Raw genomic sequence first — 19,090 nt, forward strand, 5'->3', positions numbered from 1 at the left:
ATGTATGACGAGTGAAACCGGAATTACCTGAAGTTCGTCGACCCGCGATAGTGTTGGAGTAGGCCGTGCACGTATGGGAAGGCTTCTGGCCGTGCTCCGTGCCCTCACGTCGAAGAGAGAGGGTACAGAGCTCGAGGAGTCGGCGTCGTCTGCAATCCACAACCGCCCGTGCTTCCTGCCTTGCTCCATCCTCACAATCACCTCTATCTCAAGGGGCTCAGTGCTCAGATTGTGATCTAAGCCACGGAGCACCCTAACCGCCTCCACGTAGTCTCTGACCTTAGCGTGGATGCTCTGGTCAGAGTAAGCCTGGGCAGTGGCATCCGGGTTGAAGATGACACCGAATTTCACCAGGCCCATGTGGGACACAGCCCATGCCCCAAACTCCGACACCGGCACGTCCGGGTGTGCCACCTCCTACGAGAAAGACGACAAGATGATTAGAAATCAGGCAAAATTGAGCGTTAGAATAGATAAATGACATCTCGTACAACTGCCCGCTTGAATGTGGGGAGGTTGCGGCTGCCTTGGTGGTGAGTTGGACCGGTCCTCAGTGCCCGCTTCCGCTTGCCTTGCTCGTGCTTTGCGATGTACGCCGGGTCAAGGTACCTGTCCACGATCCTCGACCATGCCGATCTATGCGACATGCACCACGAGGCCAGCACCTACACATCATCAAGTGTTTAACATATAAGAAGATCAATTCTGGACCTACTAAATCTCAAAACGAATCAATATTATTCACCTACCTGAAGGTACTGCTCCTTGGTTAGCGCCACATTTCTTGCGTCGGTTTTGTTGAGGGGCTCTTTCTTGATGGACCTGTAGTAGTCGACGTGGGCCTGGAGTCACGCCTTGTGAATCATGTCGCCGACGTACTTCTTATAGGCTCTGTCTGCCGTCTGATCCGCCAGGGTCTCTCGACCTTCTTCGGCCTTGAAGTACCTCTGCATACAAACACGATGTATTCGTTCATTATTTCAATAAAAGACTTAACCAATGGAGGAGATGTATTGAGCTATGTTGTGAGACACTTACCCAAAAGTTCACAAAAACCCGCTCCTGCTTGTTGTCCTGCTCGTCATCCGAGCCGAGCTTGTACCTGTCCCATGACCAGGCCGGCTCCCACTTCCCCTCTTTCAAGTCCAGAAGGTCGGGGAAGTGTTTCCTGCACAGACATCCCAGGACGGTAGCGGGGGTGCGTGGGGGGGTCAAGAGCACCCGACAGCACTAGCCAGCCCCTACATAAGTGATTAAGAAAAATTATCAGTTTCTCTTTTGATTTTAAACGTATCATATGAAGTACTAGTGATAACATCTATAGTTACTTACCTTCTTCCCACAGGACGAACCAGTGGGCGTCGGTCAGGAAGCGGAACTGGAGGAAGGCTTGTGGGACCTCGTAGGTAGGGAGCCGACTAAGCAGAACTGTCCTCCGTCTGCTGAGTCCCCTCGTCCCCTGACGAAGTGTCTGTGGTCGTGCCCGTGGCCACCACGTGGTCCTTTGGGGTAGGAGACAGGTCCTCCGGCCGATCGAGAGCCGAGGGAGGAGACGGGTCCCTCCTGGGGTGACCCCGGCCCCTCCCCCTCCCCCTCCCCCTCCCCCTCCCTCTCCACGTGTTGGGGCGACCCGGGCCTGCTCTCGCCATTGGGGGCAAAGACGTCCCCTCACCTCCATCAGGAGGGCGTAGCCTCTGGTACACCGAGAGCACCTACCTCGGTGAACGGTTGCCCACCATCTTTATTCTGTCACCTGCAATGTACAAAGAATGAACAACAAGCGTTAGTACATACATGTCAAATAGTTCAAAATGAATAAACATAACAAAATTTAATAAAAAACATAGTATTACAGTGATCACATGTGGAGATGACTGGGTTTTTGGCATCAGACGTCACAACTTGCTCGAAACCTTCTCAACTTTTTTTATCACAGCCTCCACATGCGATAACACGATGCCTCGACAAGTTTCGTGATTTTCAGACTTCGTTTGCATTTTATATAATTTAAAATCACATTTCCGGCAAGTACCTCGACATGTTACATCAACGAGATGCTCGAGATTTCATGTGAGTTCCTGGATACGGCCTAAACATACCCTAAATATCATGAGTATCAATTTTTGGATGACCAAAGTCCATTATTTCATGTACCTACAGTTCAAATTTAAAATATCCCGAAAAATTCGACGAAACGAAATAAACTAATGAAATATATCAAAAAAAGTCAAAATTGCCCCAAATTTTAAAATAGAGTTTGAAATACTGTCATAAGGCCCCAGAAAAAAATTTGGGCCCAAAATAAAAAAAAAATTTGCCGAGTGCCGGCCCAGGAGGCACTCGGCCAAATATGATTTTCAAAAATAAAAAAAAATTGCCGAGTGTCTGGCGCTGGCACTCGGCAAAATAAGTTTTAAAAAATTAAAAAAAAAATTGCCAAGTGCCCAAGGCTTACACTCGGCAAAATATGTTTTTAAAAAATAAAAAAAATTTGCCGAGTGCCTGGGTCTGGCTGTCGGCAAAATAAGTTTTAAAAAATAAAAAAAAAATTGCCGAGTGCCTATCTCTGGCACTCGGCAAAATATTTTTTTTAAAAATAAAAAAAAATTTGCCTAGTGCCATATGTTTTTAAAAAATAAAAAAAATTTGCCGAGTGCCTGGGGCTGGCACTCGGCAAAATAAGTTTTAAAAAATAAAAAAAATTGCCGAGTGCCAGCCGTTAGGCACTCGGCAAAATCTAACGGCAAGTGGCTGCCGTCACGGGCCAGCCACCTTTTGCCGAGTGCCGCGACACTCGGCAAAGCCCAGTTTTGCCGAGAGCCAGGCTTTACCGAGTGCCTGGCACTCGGCAAAGCCACCTTTGCCGAGTGCTTTATTTTGCCGAGTGCGGCACTCGGCAAAATATTGCTTTGCCGAGTGCCCCGATAAAAAGCACTCGGCAAAGTCTCAGGCACTCGGCAAAGTCCAGTTTTCTAGTGGTGAGTAAACGTGTTGCTACTAGCTTGTCCATTAACCAGTGTTCATGTATGACAAGCAGTATAAATTCTTGGATAATACGCTTATAACTAATGAAACTGTCTTATGTTTGCATACGCTCTTTGTTCATGTTCACGAATTGTACCCATTGTGATAAACCTATCAGTTTATTTTTATGATTTCCCTAATCATATCTGTAGTTTACACCTTTTAAGTGTTACTTGGGTGTGCTCACTATAGAACTACATTTTATGTGTGTGCTGGAATTTTAATGGGAAATGTTGGTTGCTTTTTATTGTACAAACTACAAGCCTATGTACACGTGTGTCTGTTCCTTATTCAATTTGCAATGTTGATTGTGTATCAGATTCCTTTTTTTTAATTTGCTAGTTCAATTTTCCCTGTGTGGCAACTGAGAAAAATAATTTAACTTGACTGTTCCTGACATTTCACAAAACCTGACAACATTTTAGAAAAAACATATTCTGTTGGGCAACTCATAGGCAATTATAATTTCTCTGTCAAGCTATCCCTGATGGTATTTTCCTGTGACCATCAAAAACAATTTCTGTGGGTTTTTTGTTTTTCTTTGGCAGTTTTGTAGCACAGATGAAAATTTCGTTTGCCAATAGTGTGTAGACATCCAGTTATTAGTGAAGCTCAAACAACATTGTTAGGTCCACAAAATCAATCACATTGTACATATTCAAAGGAGTCTCTTTTTCTTTCTGTCTATCTACACCTAAACCAGATTATTCTACACCATTAAGAGAATCTATTTATTTCCATGTATCTATAAATAGAAGAGATGATGAACCGAGAAGAGAAGCTATGACTTGTTCTAGTATGAGGATGCTATTCTATCTACAAATAGAAAAGAAGGTGAACCGAGAAGAAGCTATGACTTGTTCTAGTATGACTGTATGTGGATCCTATATGGTAGTCAAATAGGAAATAAAGGCCGGGTTGCTCTATGTAGTTGACAGGTTTGGGAAGCAGCAGGAGACCTCAGAACGAAGCGTTTTCAGCAGAAGCATATATAGCAGCCAATGCATGTTGACACAGCTGTTGACACAGCAGCATAGCAGCCAATCCCTCCTCTTTGGCAAACGGCTGTGTTGTCGTCCTACTGCTCCTCCTCAGAAGATACAATGACTGGGCATCCACATTCGGTTGCAGGTCACGAACTGCAGGCACACATACCTTAGCCAACAAGGGATCGGACAGATGCAACAACGATGCTTGTAACTTGTTCGCTGATCAGAATCGTACAGACTGTTTCAGCCACCGCTAGAAATGGAGAGCAGGAGACTTCCACCCTACAAATTGCCATTGAAAATCTATTTCTAGGGACTGTTCATAATACCAACAACTGTCCCTTCTTCTTTCTCACGACCCAGCTGTAACCCCATGCCAAAGAAGGAAGAAGAAAAAAGTTCAAGAAACACCCTAAGCAGGCCAGTCTTGAGGTATAGAGGGCACTTAGTATAAATATATACGTACTCCCTCTAGTTTTTAAGGATACATGTTATAATTGATTCGATACAGTGTTGGTTTTAAGCTTGTTTTGATAATTATTTTTCTTGAATATATGCTTTTATAACTCTTAAAATTTATACAATTTTATTTCATCAAAAAAATATACAATTTTACTAGCATTTATTACTGGCATTTTACTAGCATTTGACTCTTACAATTTTTCCAAGCACAAGCGGCCACTACTCCTACAAGTCCCAGCAGCCGCAGTCGGAGGCACTAGTGGGTCAGAGTTGGCTCCTATGTGACTCGTGGGTCCAGCCATCTAGGCCAGCTTGGTGCAACCAGTGGCAACCGTGAGGCACGCGGTGACATGGCAAGGGGACGCAGCACACATCATATGCGCGGCAGTCTGGCTGAATGGCGTAGCTGCCCCATGCAAGCAACGTGGCCGCGGTGCGTTGGACATGCCAGCACGCCTACACATGGCGCAGCGCACAGGCTAGGCGCTAGTCATAAGACGCACTTGGGGCGCCATTTCTCGACCTGTGGTGGATTTGTTTTGCCCCTGCGAGGTGCATGCAGGGCCTATTCGTTTAAACTTATCAGTCGATTTATCAGTTAGAATCTACAATATTTTTCTCTCACAACAAATCAGCTTCAACAGGTTTATCAGCCAGCTTTAATACTAGCCGAACACACGCATCGGCCGGTATGGGAATGCGCCGGTGAGGCTGCAGGTAGTAGCATAACGGTGGCCAACCACGCAGCTGGTCAGGTGCTGGCAGGTGGAACACAGCGGAGCGGTGTCGTGCGACACTCAGCCTAGCAGTTCACTACCGGACTCCTTGAGTTTGCCGAGTGCCCGAAACACTCGGCAAAAGGCATAAAACACTCGGCAAATGGTTCGCCGAGTGTAACACTCGGCGAATGCCCGACACTTGGCAAAGTTGAAACCGAAAAAAAAAACCCGAAAAAAATAGGAATTTTTACCCCAAAAAAAAATGGAATTTTTTTTATCGATGGAGGCCCCCACCGGCCACCCATCTACGACATTTTTCGCGTGAATTTCATGGCTACGTGGCCGACGCGATTCGAACCCGAGACCTCACGCTATGCACGTACCTCCTCTACCACTACACCACACTCTCACTTATGTCTGGATTCCGTTTTAGTTCCCAATATATTATACTAAACCGAGTGTAAATTGCATGTTTGAGGCCCTAAACGAATTCAAATAAAAAAGTTGTAAACTACAAAGTTTCATAACTTTTCGAGATCTACACTTTTAGTTTAGGAAGTTTTTCCATCCGAGGTCGTTTACAAAATTTGAATTTTAAAATTTTGAAATTCAAACACAGTTTTGCATGACAAGATATTTTCAAATAAAGAAGTTGTAAACTACAAAGTTTCATAACTTTTCAATATCTACACTTTTAGTTTAGGAAGTTTTTCCATCCGAGGTCGTTTACAAAATTTGAATTTTAAAATTCAAACACAGTTTTGTATGACAAGTTGTTTTCAAATCAAAAAGTTGTAAACTACAAAGTTTCATAACTTTTCGAGATCTACACTTTTAGTTTAGGAAGTTTTTCCATCCGAGGTCGTTTACAAAATTTGAATTTTAAAATTTTGAAATTCAAACACAGTTTTGCATGACAAGATGTTTCCAAATCAAAAAGTTGTCAACTACAACGTTTCATAACTTTTCGAGATCTACAAAGTTTATTTTGGTTGTTTGGTCATCTGTTCATCCGACATGGTCGTTCTAACATTGTTCACAAATCTTATATATCTCTCTTGTAGTTTCATAAACTACAAGAGAGATATGTTAGATTTGTGAACAAATTTATTTTCACTTTGTCGTATGAAGAAAAGACCAAAACAAACATTGTACATCTTGATGAGTTATACAACTTTGTAGTTGAAAACTTTTTCATTTGAATTAATTTACTGCTTCAAAATGTGCTTTGAAATTTTTTTTGCCGAGTGTCAAAAAAAAACACTCGGCAAAGAAGCTCTTTGCCGAGTGTCAAAAAAAACACTCGGCAAAGAGACTCTTTGCCGAGTGTTAAAAAAAATACTCGGCAAATAGCCTCTTTGCCGAGTGTCAAAAAAAAACACTCGGAAAAGGCGTCTTTGCCGAGTGCCCGAAAAAGAACACTCGGCAAAGCACCTGACACTCGGCAACTTAGGCGTTTCCGGTAGTGGTTCACCCGCATGCAGCAGGCCATAGGGGCACGGGGCAGAGATTACATGGAAGTTAGTGTGATAATGAATTTTGCAAATTGCGTTTGGATAGATTTTGGTTGTCAACCTTTTGCAAAATTTGAAAAATTTAACAGATATTTACAATAAGAGAACATAGAAAACAAATTGTGTTTACTTTCTTTGCTAACATCCCTACCAGATCTGTTAAACTTTTGATTCTGAAATGGGTGTAAAATCACAAATACCTCTAACAAAATAGGGGTAAAATGACATGGCTAAACTTATCTTTTCTTTAAAAGTTATCACCGTTAGGAGTACTTCATGAAATAGGGGCGTACTATTTCTGCAACTTAAAAACGCAGCGGGGTAAAATCACAAAGTTTAGAAAACAAGGGCAAAATCACCATTTTCATTCAAAACCGGGGCATTAACACCAAATCCCCAAACAATAAATAACTAAAATTTCGAATAAATAATCTTAACTCTGCTAGATGGTGCCCACTTGATGGATTATACAATTAAATATGTAAATATACTTGAAGCACTTCTCGTTAAATTTTATGATTGCTCAAAAAAAAACATTGTTAGGCTGGTGCACGAAATCGGAGTGTGCATCATTGTGATCGAGAGGTCTAATTATTTCCATCTATCTATAAATAAGGGCTATGACTTGTTCGATCATGTAGGAGATGATATGGTAGTCGGTCACGCGTGGGCACTTGTAGACAGGCTTGGGAGGCATCATGAGATCCCAGTGTTCTGGCCGCCATAAAACCTCCTAAGGGACGCTTCACATTGCCACTTGCCAGCACCTACATGCGAATGCAGCTCCTCAATAGGCCACTCGATTGCCTTGAGAGACTATTGTGGACGACAACTCGTACAGGACGGCGCCCACACGTGTGGATGCTGATCAGATGCCGGTGCACGAAGCAGAGAAGTTGAACTGCTTTGCCGCTTTGGATAACAAGCTCATCGACGTATGCATGCATCGTACTAAGAAGCAATAACATTTTAATTAATTTATTGCCATCGTCGATACCACTACTACAGAATATTTATCCGTGTCGGGCGTTTTGGGTTTCCCGTGGCGGGCAAACCGGTCCGCCGCCGCCGAAAGGCCACGGTAAATTGTGGCTTCCCGCGGCGGACAGCTTTGCCCGCCGCGGTTAATCGATTTACCGCGGCGGCCACATAAGAACGCCCGCCGCGGCAAATCGTTCAGGAAAAACAAAAAAAAAGAAAAAAAGCCCACACGGGCTTGGATCCGGGCCGCACTGAACCTAGATCCCGCCGCCGCCGTCGATCCACCGCCGTTGATTGGATCTGCCGCAGCTCCAACCCACCGCACCGCTGGAGGGAGAGGAAGGGCCGGGGTGGGCGCCACGCCCACCGGATCTGCGCCGCCGTCGATTGGGTGGGAGGGAGACGACGCCCCGCCGTGGATCCGCGACGTCGCGGCGGGTTGGGGCCGCCCCTCCGTGGATCCGTGCCGTCACAGTGGGTTGGCGCCGCCCCGCCATGGATCCATGCCGGACGGGCCACGCCGCTGCTCGCCACCGTGCGCGGAGGAGCACCCGTCGCCACTGCTCGCCACCGTCGTCGGGGATCTGCAAGGGTGCGAGTGTGAGAGGGACAAGATCCACCATTGATCTGAGAGAGAAGAAAGAGGGCTCCACACCTTGCGCCGGATCCGCCGCCGCTGCCGGGGCCTCCATGCCGGCGTCGGGGCCTCCACGCCGGCCGGAGGAGGGAGAGGAAGGGGCGCCGTCGGGGCCTCCACTGCCGGCCTAAGGAGGGAGAGGAAGGGGCGCCGTCGGGGCCTCCACCGCCGCCGTCGGGGCGGTCTGACCTGGAGCGCGTGGGGAGGAAGAGAGTGGGGAGGAAGAGAGGGAGGAGGAAGAGAGTGGGGAGGAAGAGAGGCCGACTGCGCGACAGGAACAGAGTGGGGAGGCTGACTGCGCCCCCCGAAACCCTAAGTATACCTATATATACGTGTAGACGAAAATCGGGCCAGCTTGGGCCTGATGGGCCTAGACCTTTTCCGTGGTGGGCTTTTAACATTGTCCGCCACGGTGAATTGATTTACCATGGCGGACACCTTACGATGTCCGCCACGGTAAATAGGGTATTTACCGTGGCGGGCATCTTAATATGTCTACCACGGTAAATCGATTTACCTTGGCGGGCAAAAGTGCCCGCTGCGGTAAATAAAAAATGCCCGGCGCGGTAAATCGTGGGATTTACCGCAGCGGGCAAAAATAAGTGCCCGCCACGGAGTGCAAAAGTGCAACGCTGCGCATATTCGTTTGTGTAGTAGTGTACATCATATTGATGGAAGGAACATATATAACCAGGTAACAACAAATAAAAAGAGATCCCATGCATGAGCAGTGCGAGTTTTGAATCACAATACTATATTTATGTGCTCATTTTCATGGCGAAATTAAATTAAAGCATCGCACGTTGTGGTAGTTGCATAGGTTAAACATTACACGTGCACGCTGGGCGGAGTAATGCTCGCAGTTGTTGGCTCTGATCGAGTATGCTAGTTTGGAAAACAAAGGCAGGCCTGCTGTATGTATTGGACAGTCTTGGGAAGCGTCAGGAGACCTAGGAACGCTGGTTCTTGTCCAGCCTCATAGCAGACGATCCACGTTGCCACAGGCCACAGCTGCAATCTGAACGCTACTCGCCTACTACTACCATTTGTCGTCGAACAGTCCAACTTTGGCATTGGCCGTGTAGTCCTCCTGCTGTTCTTCCTTGGAAGATCTGACAACAGGGCGTCTACGCAGGGTTGCAGATCGTCAACAGCAGGCGCACATACCATACCTATCACATCGTGTTCAGGGAGCAGCCTCATTGTCTTCCAAGTCTTCTTTAGTTCTGTCCGGAAGATTCCAAATGTCTAGTGCAGTTGGCTTACTATGACACAATTGCTCTCCCCCCTCGTGTGCTTAACTGGAAGGAAAAAAAAAATACTACAGTGCTGCAGGCTACAGCATCAGACTTGTATTGGACGTCCGGACGACTTTGACAACGTAGAGCGTAAATCACAATTCAACTTATACTCGAGCAATAAAAAATTTATATCTCGATGATCATGCTCATTCAATTGGCAGTACTCTGCCAGTCCTCAGAAGGAAAAGGAAAATATTATATTAATCTTACCCTGTTCATATATATCTACGCTAGCTACTGTCATGTGGGGACAGTCGTACAGCAGACGACGGCGCACCAGGGACGTGCGGCGTGCTGCCATGCGCGCGGATCGCCGAGCCAGCCACAGGTGGTTAGGAGGAAAGATAGGATTAGTTGCTATTCTTAGTCCTTAATTCTAGGAGCCGGTTGGCTCTAGTTAGTTAAGCCTCAGGCTATATAGATTTGTATGGGAGACAATTAAAGAAATAAGAAAGATATTACCATCTAATCTCCTACCTCCATCTCTCAACTAAGCCTGCGGCAGGGGGAAACCTCGCCGGAGAAGACGACAGACCGAGGCTACGAGTTGCGTAGCCGAGGGCCAGCTATCCGAGGGTTTGAGGCCCTTGACAACCTGGTATCACGATCCCGGCGATCCTCGTCGTCCAGCCCCACCTCCCCACCAACCACCGTGCCCTCTCTTCCACCACCAGCCACCACGTCAGCCTCCCCGGCCTCCTCCTCCGCAGCCTCCTGTGCCGCACCCATGGGCGACAACGGCGACCTCAAGACCACTGTCGAAGCCCTCGCCAAGGCCGTCGCGGCCCTGCACGCCACCGCTGAGACCAACGCAAAGGTGCTGGATGCCAACACCAAGGCCATCGCCGCCCTCATCGCCGAACGGTCATCCTCGTCGGGCGGCAAGCCGTTCTCCGGCGAGCACCACCAGGATCGGCCACCGAAGTTCCAGAAGATGGACTTCCCGCGGTACGACGGCAAGTCGGACCCGCTCATCTTCATCAACCGGTGCGAGTCGTACTTCCACCAGCAGCGGATCATGGAGGAGGAGAAGGTGTGGATGGCGTCCTACAACCTCGAGGAGGGTGCCCAGCTATGGTACATCCAAGTACAGACGGATGAGGGTACCCTGTCGTGGCGCCGCTTCAAGGAGTTGATCAATCTGCGCTACGGACCGCCCCTCCGCGCCGCCCCCCTCTTTGAGCTCGCTGATTGCCGCCGGACCTCCACCGTCACGGAGTACCAGGACCGCTTCCAGGCGCTCCTTCCCCACGCTGGGCCCCTCGACGAGGCGCAGCGGGTGCAGCTGTTCACGGGCGGCCTTCTTCCTCCGCTCAGCGTCGACGTGCAGGTCCAGAACCCGCAGTCCCTCGCCGCCGCCATGAGCCTCGCCCGCCAGATGGAACTACGGGAGCAGTACACCACGACAGCAGCGGCTCCGCCCAGGGCAGCACCGCGTGGCCTCCTGCCGGCGCCGCTGCCGCGTCCCGCGCTGACCTACCCGCAGAGTTCCAAGCCGCCTATGCCCAACGTCACCGTAGAGGGCCGGCCGGTGAAGCGGCTCAACCAGGCAGAGCAGGACGAGCGCCGACGCCTTGGCCTGTGCTTCAACTGTGACGAGAGGTATAGCCGCGGCCACAACAAGGTGTGTAAACGCCTCTTCCTCTTGGACTGCGTTGTGGAGGACGATGACAACGACAGCGCGACCGCGGACGAGGCCACGCCGGACACAGAGTCCCCGGTCTCCTCCCTCCACGCCGTCGCGGGCGTCCCGGTCTCCGACATGATGCAGGTCCATGTGGCTTTGGGAACTGTGACTTTCACCGCCCTCCTCGACAGCGGCTCCACCCACAACTTCATCGCCGAGGAGGCAGCACGGCGCACTGGGCTGCCTGTACAGCCCCGGGCGCGCCTGATGGCGACTGTGGCTAATGGCGAGAAGGTCGCCTACCCTGGCGTGATCCGCCGCGCCCCGGTCTCCATCGACAACACCTACTTCAACGTCGATCTCTTTGTCATGGCACTTGCAGGGTACAATATGGTGCTGGGCACCCAATGGATGGTGACCCTGGGGCCGATCGTTTGGGACTTCGCGGCGCGCTCCATGTCCTTCCAGTACCACGGCCGCGCCTTCTGCTGGTCGGGTGTGCCGTCGACCACCACGCCGCGCCTCCGCGCCACGACAGCGGCCAGTGAGTCGATACTCGACGACCTCCTGGCCGCCTTCGGGGACATCTTCGCCGAGCCTAGGGGGCTGCCCCCGCAGCGCGCATGCGACCACGCCATCGTCCTCAAGCCGGACGCGGCCCCCGTCGCTGTCCACCCGTACCGGTACCCGGCGGCCCACAAGGATCAACTGGAGCGGCAATGCGCCGCCATGATCGAGCAGGGCATCGTCCGCCGCAGCGACTCGGCGTTCTCCTCGCCGGCCCTCCTCGTTAAGAAGGCCGACGGCTCGTGGCGCTTCTGCGTCGACTACCACGCCCTCAACGCCCTCACCATCAAGGACGCATTCCCCATCCCCGTCGTCGATGAGCTCCTAGACGAGCTTCATGGCGCGTGTTTCTTCACCAAGCTGAACCTGAGGTTAAGGTACCATCAGGTGCGGATGCGACAGGAGGAGATCCACAAAGACGGCGTTCCGCACACATGACGGCCTCTACAAGTTCCTGGTGATGCCATTCGGGCTGTGCAACGCCCCAGCGACATTCCAGGCCTTGATGAACGACGTGTTGCGCGCCTACCTCCGCCGGTTTGTGCTTGTCTTCTTTGACGACATTCTGATCTACAGCACTACTTGGGCGGACCACCTGCGACACCTCCACGTCATCCTCACCATCCTGAGCCAGCACCGCCTCTTTGTCAAGCGGTCCAAGTGCTCGTTCGGCGTCCACTCCGTCGCCTACCTCGGCCACATCATTTCCTCGGCTGGCGTCGCCATGGACCCCGCCAAGGTCCAAGCCATCCACGACTGGCCCCAGCCCCGATCTGCACAGGCCATGCGCGGCTTTCTCGGCTTGGCAGGCTACTACCGCAAGTTCATCCACAATTATGGTACCATTGCCGCACCCCTCACGGCTCTCCTGAAGAAGGAGGGGTTCACATCGATGACTGAGGCAGCGGTGGCTCTCAGCGCCCTCAAAGGGGCAGTCACGTCAGCCCCGGTGCTGACCTTGCCGGACTTCTCCAAGCCCTTCGTCGTGGAGTGTGACGCGTCCACCTATGGTTTTGGGGCCGTGCTTATCCAGGAGGCTCATCCGATCGCCTTCTTCAGCAGGCCAGTGGTTGATATATATATGTATATATATAAAATGCTTGTGTCGATGGAATGCAAAAAACAAAAAAAAAATTAAATTTCTGCCTCTTTGCCGAGGGCAATGACCAAGGCCCTCGGCAAAGAAGGGTCCTTTGCCGAGGGCCGTCCCATTGCCCTCGGCAAAGATTTTAAAAAAAATTCTGCAACATTTCTTTGCCGAGGGCCATGGTTGGAGGCCCTCGGCAAAGACTTCTTAAAAAAAAATCTTTGCCGAGGGCCTGTGTGGAAGCCCTCGGCAATGGGACGGCCCTCGGCAAAGATTTTTTGGAAAAATTCTGCATATTTCTTTGCCGAGGGCCATGCTTGGAGGCCCTCGGCAAAGATTTTTGAAGAAAAAACATTCTTTGCCGAGGGCCCCCGGAGATGGCCCTCGGCAAAGACTCCGTCCCAGGCGCCGGCGCCGTGACGGCTGCTTTTCTTTGCCAAGTGCCCGATAAAGGGCCCTCGGCAAAGCCTTTGCCGAGGGTTAATGGGCCTTTGCCGAGGGCCTAAGGCCCTCGGCAAAAAGGCCGTCTCCAGTTGTGAATGGCACACAAAACTAGGGTTTCATTCATTCATCATCCAACCTCCTGTACTGTTACAAGTGTTCCCTATTTATAGGACTCAACTACCTCTTGACAGAATTTATTACAATGCCCCTCAACTGCTACAGTACATTCCTGGAATATTTCGCCACCGATCTCTCGTTTGCGGGACAATCTTGCCACACCGTCTTCAAGTAATGGGCCTCCATAAGCGGCCGGCCCGCCGTGCCTTGGTCTTCGGCCCAGAGGCCTGGGTTCCGGGCGCTGACCTCCATCTTCGGGGGCACGCCGCTGCTTACGCGAGTCTTCGCCGGTTCCGATCGGAGACCTTATCCGTAAGTCTCCGCCCGAGCCGCGCGGGGGCCATGCCGCCTGCGCTTAGGTACCTGCACACACTTAGGCAAGGTTGTTTGTTTGATTAGCTCGGGAGTAGGGCGGCCTCCGCCTTTAGCACCGGAGACGCCCTTCAGCCGAAGCGGGCGGCGTCCGCCTGAGCGGCCGGAGATGCCCGTGCTCGGCCCGGGCGAAGTCCGCGACACGCTCGTTGAGCCTCGTGCAGCGCCCTACAAGCATAGCCAGGAAAGTTCCTTTGGTCAGTGCCAGATCTCCGCCCTTAGACGGTCGAAGACGCCTTGGTGACACCTCACTGTCGGAGGCCTTCGCCACCCGTCGAGGCCGTGTTACAACAATAGGTCTTGCGAGACGCATGAGTGTATTCGAATCGGGCAAGTCAAAATTGCCCCTAAGGGCATGTGCCCTCACATAATTTGCCGTTGCGTCAGTTTTGGGATTCTTGCCCTCCATGGATATGCCAAGGAATCTCTGTCTCGCACGAATCTTAAAGCAAATCTAATGATGAATATTAGAGCACATGCCCTTAAAGGCAAATTTACCATGTCCATCCAAATCGATCAAGTACAAAATACGTTCTAATATATTGAAAGTTATTGATTTGGTAGTGGATGCGGCATCCCAATAGTGCCTTCCGCACTCTTTTATTGAGGGTGGGCATTCAAATTGCATCATGCATGCACGCACTACTACACAACTCCATATCTCCAACGCCCTTACCACCGTTGGTTTAACAAAAAACCTCTGGTTGGAAGGTAGGTGGGTGACAAGACCATTGGAACCGTTGGTGAAGAGGGCTATCACCGCCGATTCTAGTTATGAATTGGCGGTGATGACCTCTTGTCGCTGCCGATTCTAAGCTACCGTTTATTTTTTATTATTAAACTATTTTTAATATTTTTCCTTCAATCCGCAGCACAAAAGGGATATAAAAAAAAAATTCAGTCCAATCGGATGTAAGATGTGGCTTCTAGAAATTTGAGAATGTGCGCTGAAAGTTAATATAAAACAACTACATTCATCCACCATTTATAAGTGATTGTAGTGGCAAGGGGAGGGTTGCGCAAACCAAGAGGTCACGTGTTCGAGTCTTAAAGGCTCCAAAATTCGCAAACAAGTGCCAAAAATCATGGCTTTACACACTATAATCCTAGAGGCTCCACAATTCGCAAACTAGTGCCAAAAATCATGGCGTTTACACTTAAATGTCGCCGGTCAAGCAGGGTGGCTTGCCCAGGCAAAAAATTTATTTTGCTACCATTTGATTTTTTTTATGATTTTTGAAAAAAAAAATTCCAACCCTTACCCTGCCATGAACCAGAGGTGATGGGGTACCCATCAACACCGATTTATCACCGCTGACCCCCAAAACCGATGGTGATGGGGTTTTTGGGGCTGGCGGTGATGTCATCTAGGTAGAGTGATGCTTAATTTAGGGAGAAAATCATATGCATTAATACCTTCCATTTAGCTATTTATATTAATCGGAAGGTGCAAATCCTTCGATAATCAGAGGCTATGATTTATCCTATCTATTACCACCTCTATCTCCATTTGTCCGTCGTTTTAGCTGTGCTAGCTTGTAGCTATCCCCGTACAAAGCATCTTGCATGTATCTAGGTGAGCTTCCGTCCCAGTTGAAAGAATTTTGCATGTGCTGGACGAAGGCTAAAACGACGGACAAATGGGTACAGAGAGAGTACCTCTCAGGAGGTAAGAGGGTACTTTATTGTGTATACTTTGACAGGTCTTGGTATGTTTTAACACAGCCCAAAATAAAAACTTTGAAAATCAATATATTAAAACCAGATACATATATATTGTTGGCAGTAATCAATACGTACTAATTATATGTCCAGAAAATCGTTGATGCATGTATCAAGCTGATCTATATATATAGCACAAGGAGCCCCGGGTGGGTTGAACGCTTTTCTCCATTCATCTCCGTCTATAAACCAGATGGGGAAAATCAGCCCAGCAAACGCGACGCTAATCCTGTTCGTGCTGCTCTTCATCGGATGCTTCATAGCTTCCGCACATTGTATGTACTTGTACTTGACTCATCCATTCTTTCGCAAAACATACACGCATCTGAATACTGAAACCTCCTGAGAACGTACTTGTACAAGAATTAGTTGTAGATTTTGCAACAATTGAAAGCGGTGCGCATGCACTTTCTCGTTCTAAATTATATGCATGCTCTGATCGATGTGTTGACGAATACATTACCACGCAAATACTTTTTTTCTTTTTTGACACATTAGTACATTACCATGCGATACTTGTATGCAGGTGGGGGAGATGGCCGACTTGTGGGAGAGGTTGAGAGTACACCAAGAAACAATACCGCTGCGACCAAACATACTCTGACGGATGACCTGAACGAGAGCAGTGGAGGTAACAACAGCAACAGCAGTGATGTTGTTTCTGGGTTGTGTGTGAAGCGCACGAGCCCCGACATCGGCACCTGCTGGTGCTGCACTACTTCTCCGGGTCTGCAGCACTGCTCTGTAATCGAGGATCAATGCAGGGCAAACTGCAGGACGGTACGTGTCATCTGGCATTGGAGGTCCCCTGTTGCCGCCGCCGTCCGTCGTCAGTCGGCGACACGGCTAGCTCGCGTTTCAGGGTTCTCTCGCCTAGTGGATCGGAGTAACCGATCGATAGGTGCAGGGAAAGGATAACCGATCCATCAAGCTCTATTATTGTGTATTTGTGTTGATCATATATTCATATCGTCGATTGCGCTCTCGTTTCTCGGTGACGCGAAGTTCGAAATGTAACTGCTGCATGAAGTACTTTTGACAAAGAAACAAAAAAAAAAAAGATATCGCTAGTCAAGTTGCGAAAAGTGATAGCGAGGCCAAGTAAAGTGCAGAAGCCTCGCTTTACTTATAATTAGCAAAATTAGTGGAGTAAATTTCGCTCGAAAAAAGGCCTTAATAAATATGTTAAAGCATGTAAATCTAACACAGAAATGATTCTAGTGCAAATTAAAGGGTTCGTGTGGCATGTGGAAGCTACCAGAATATGGGATGAGAAACGTATATATATTTCCAGAAATTCTTTTGCGAACTGAGAGACTTATCTTTGATGACCCGAAAAGTCGAGGCAAACAGATGGCATCTAGCAATGTGCAGAAAGGCGGTGGTGCCTTCCACTTATATGACGAGAACTACCGAATAAAGATGGGCTATTGCATGCAAACCCTAAACCCTAAACTTTCTGCTGGCCTCTCCTCATGCGCGTGTCGGGAGGAGAAAATAGTCTGTGCCTTTTTTTTTGTATATTTTCATTTTGCCCTTGATGCAGGGGCCCAGGTGGAAATGAGATATAGGTGGAGCTGTACCAAACACTGGTGAATCTCAGATCCACGGTGGAGCTACTGCACGGTGGATCTAGATGAATCTAGATTCAGATTTCACTTTGCAGCGGTGGAGCTCTACCAAATAGCCCTAAAGGACTCTTTGGTTTCGATATCAAGAATCACTTGTGATCGTTAAGAAAGGCGCGGTAGCAGGAAGATTCGACGACAACATTGAAATCCCCGTGCGTCTAGGGCAAAATGAAAAAAATGCAAAAAAAGGTGCAGACTCTTTCTTCTTCCTCCCGAGGCGCGCAGGAGGAGACGTGAGTGGAAGGTTTAGGGTTTAGGGTTTGCATGTAAGAGCCCATCTCCACCTAAGTTGACACAGGCAGGACCAGAAGTGAAGTATAAGTTGGGTTGAATCGTCAACTATCCAACCACAATGTTGACGGATCTCCTGTATAGATTGCTTTCTTGTCCAACAAAATTTTGTGTGATTGTTAGAACTCCCAAAATCTGTTCCAAATTGATGTTGAGTTGTAGAACTGAAGCAAATCTGGTTTCTGAATTCTGATGTGTATAGTTCCATGTTTGTGGCGGACCATGACTCCGCCAACCATGGTATATATGGATTTGTTCTTGTAGCCATGGACGGATTGCTTCGATTAGAGTTGGATTTGATAGTTCTTGTGTGTCATTTGGCGCAGGGAACTCCACTGGATTATGTTTGCTTGCTTCCTGTATCATTATTTACCTTTGTAATCATACGGTGTAGGGGTGGGTTCTAATCGCTTGCTTCCTTATTACGTGCGGTGCAATTCTTCTGTTAAGTTAAGATCCTTACAATTCTGCCTAAGCTCGTCAATAGCATGCTTCAATTTAGCTTCATATCTCATTAAAAAATAATTTAGAAAACAAATCTTACAAGCACTTTCAACGGTTTTAAAATTTTTTATATACTATAATAAGACGGCACCCTCATATTTTTTATAATACATTATATATAAGACGGCACCCTCATATTTTTTATAATACATTATATATAAGACGTCACCTATCACAATTATAAACACGTGCGTGCCGCACGTGCATGGCCACTGGTATCTTAGAAAAGCAAGGAGAATTTAGGATGGAGTTTAAAATTAATTGTTTACAGGAAACTTTAGAGTCCAACATCTCATATATGGAAAAGTAATTTCTATAAGTTTCCAGTCCAACATGGTGCATATGGAGAAGACTTGTCTATACATCCAGTGCTGCAACGGTAGTCTATACTGCCTAGGTCTTGAATCTTTGAGGAATTTAAATGATAGGCGATCCCTCTGTGACATGATTGATGCAAGAAGACAACCTCCTTATAAGGATGGAATCCAAGGAACATAAGGAATTCATGATTGCAGCAAGGTCCATCTTCCTCAGATGGAATATCCTCCATGTCAGAGCTAGCTCCACTCCAACTCAGGTGCCGCGCGCTATTTCTTCTACTATATGTGTATCGTTGTTGTCTCCATAGCACCGCAAAAACCATGGCCCCTTGGTACATGCACGGTAGCTCCTCCTCGGTGGCAGCACAGAGCTAAAGCAGGTGTCACACTTGAACACCCATTTCAATTGGCTATGTGATTCAGAATTGAGTATTCTTGCTGGCATCAATACCCATGGGTCGTTTGAGTAGGTGATATGTCCCACTTGACGTGTTTATTATTCTAGAAAAAGAAATAAGTTTATAAAGATCGAGGTAAGAAAAGGTTAAGAAAAAAGGGAAACAAAGGCTCTGCTCTCCATTAGTAGTACGGTAGGAGTAGCATCAATACACTGTTGGATCGAACGCGAGGATGGCTTCGTGGCCGTAGATGTAGCCGTGGCCGTCCCCAACTAAGGGCGGCAGGGGTGGAGGCGGAGGCGGGGGCGGGGGCGGGGACGGGGGAAAGCGCGCCCATCGTCCGGTGGCGGGGCTGACCACCAGTCTCCAGCATGGTTTCCAAT

Source organism: Miscanthus floridulus, chromosome 15 (assembly GCF_019320115.1).
Source record: "Miscanthus floridulus cultivar M001 chromosome 15, ASM1932011v1, whole genome shotgun sequence".
NCBI classification, from domain to species: Eukaryota; Viridiplantae; Streptophyta; class Magnoliopsida; order Poales; family Poaceae; genus Miscanthus; species Miscanthus floridulus.